This window comes from Haematobia irritans, unplaced genomic scaffold (genome assembly GCF_050003625.1).
Source record: "Haematobia irritans isolate KBUSLIRL unplaced genomic scaffold, ASM5000362v1 scaffold_28, whole genome shotgun sequence".
Classification (NCBI taxonomy): domain Eukaryota; kingdom Metazoa; phylum Arthropoda; class Insecta; order Diptera; family Muscidae; genus Haematobia; species Haematobia irritans.
The window spans coordinates 41,999-44,096 of record NW_027445787.1 but is presented as its reverse complement, the minus strand read 5'-3'; positions in this window follow the sequence as shown (position 1 = coordinate 44,096).

The following is a 2,098-nucleotide window of genomic DNA, read 5'->3' as shown; positions in this document are numbered from 1 at the left end:
ATTCTCTATAGAAATAAAATTTTTTAAAAATTATCTATAGAAATAAAATTTTTTAAAAATTATCTATAGAAATAACCATTTTTAAAAATGTTCTATAGAAATAAAATTTTGATAAAATTTTCTATAGAAATAAAACATTCACAAAATTTTTTATAGAAATAAAATTTTGACAAAATTTTCTACAGAAATAAAATTTTGACAAATTGTTTTATTGAAATACAATTTTCACAAAATTTTTTAGAGAAATACAATTTGGACAAAAATTCTCAAGGAAATAAAATTTTGTTATTGTTGGTTTATTCTTCAATCATTATTGTTGTATTTGATAAAATAAAATTTTGACAAAATTTTCTATAGAAATACAATTTTGACAACATTTTTTATAGAAATACAATTTCGATAAAATTTTCTATAGAAATAAAATTTTGACAACATTTTTTATAGAAATAAAATTTTTACAAAATTTTTTAAAGAAATACAATTTTGATAAGATTTTCTATAGAAATAAAATTTTGACAACATTTTTTATAGAAATCAACAATTATCAATTGAGAAATCAAATTTTCACAAATTTTTTTATAGAGATACAATTTTGACAAAAATTTTTAAAGAAATACAATTTTGACAAATTTTTTATAGAAATACTATTTTCACAAAATTTTTTATAGAAATACAATTTTGACAAAATTTTTTATAGAAATAAAATTTTTACAAAAATTTTGACAACATTTTCTATAGAAATAAAATTTTGATAAAATTCTCTATAGAAATAAAATTTTTTAAAAATTATCTATAGAAATAAAATTTTTTAAAAATTATCTATAGAAATAACCTTTTTTAAAAATTTTCTATAGAAATAAAATTTTGATAAAATTTTCTGTAGCAATAAAACTTTCACAAAATTTTTTATAGAAATAAAATTTTGACAAAATTTTCTACAGAAATAAAATTTTGACAAAATTTTCTACAGAAATAAAATTTTGACAAAATTTTTTATTGAAATACAATTTTCACAAAATTTTGTAGAGAAATACAATTTGGACAAAAATTTTTAAGGAAATAAAATTTTGTTATTGTTAGTTTATTCTTCAATCATTATTGTTGTATTTGATAAAACAAAATTTTGACAAAATTTTCTATAGAAATAAAATTTTGAAAAAATTATTCACACTCAAAAAAATAAAAAAAGTTTACTTGAATTCAACTATTTTGTCTTCCCCCTAATAACTCCATGCCAAAGATGCTGATTTTTAATAAGTCTTAAGAAGATTTTTTATCTTTATTTAAAAGGTGCCATATCTCGGTTAATTTAAAGATTACACCTTTACGTCATAAATTCTTATCTTTATTTTAAGGGAAATTTGCCTTAATTCAAGGACATTTTAATTGAGGGACGCAAATTTCAAAGAAAAGTAAACTTTTTTTAAATTAAAGATTGTAAACTATCTTCTAATTAAAATTTCTTTAGTTTAAATAAATTTGTCCTTAATATTGTGTTAATTACATAAAATCTAGGTTCCATATTAGGTTAATATTTTGTTTTTTTTTCAGTGCACATAAAAGAAAAATAGGCCAACAATTTGCCATCCCCAAAATAAGTTTTAGCTTGTATTGGAATCTTTTTGTTATTTAATCGAAAGATTTCATTTATTTTATATTTTTATTTATTTTGTAAAATCTACATATTTTCCTTTATTTTAAGTAAAATTTCTTTTACTTTAAAGATAGACGACTTTACCACAAACAACGCAAATTTTAAAGTTTTTTGTCTTAAATTTAAGTAATAAAATTTTCAAAGCCTAGTCTATGGACTTTATTTTAATGAAAATATTTATATTTTCAATAAATTTGTGTAAAATTAATGTCCAAAATTTTGGTTGTAAATTCTTTCATATAAGAGAAAGACTTTTTTAATGTCTTTTCAAAGAAAATTCTTGTATAGGAATCATTGTGGTGGGTATTTAAGATTCTTCCATGCCAAACAGAATTATAACAATTATTTACGTCGAAATGTATATAATTGTTTAATTTATGAAAGATATTAGACATATGCAAACTAATGGAAAGTATTTTAATATTTCAAGCACGCGTCCAAAGC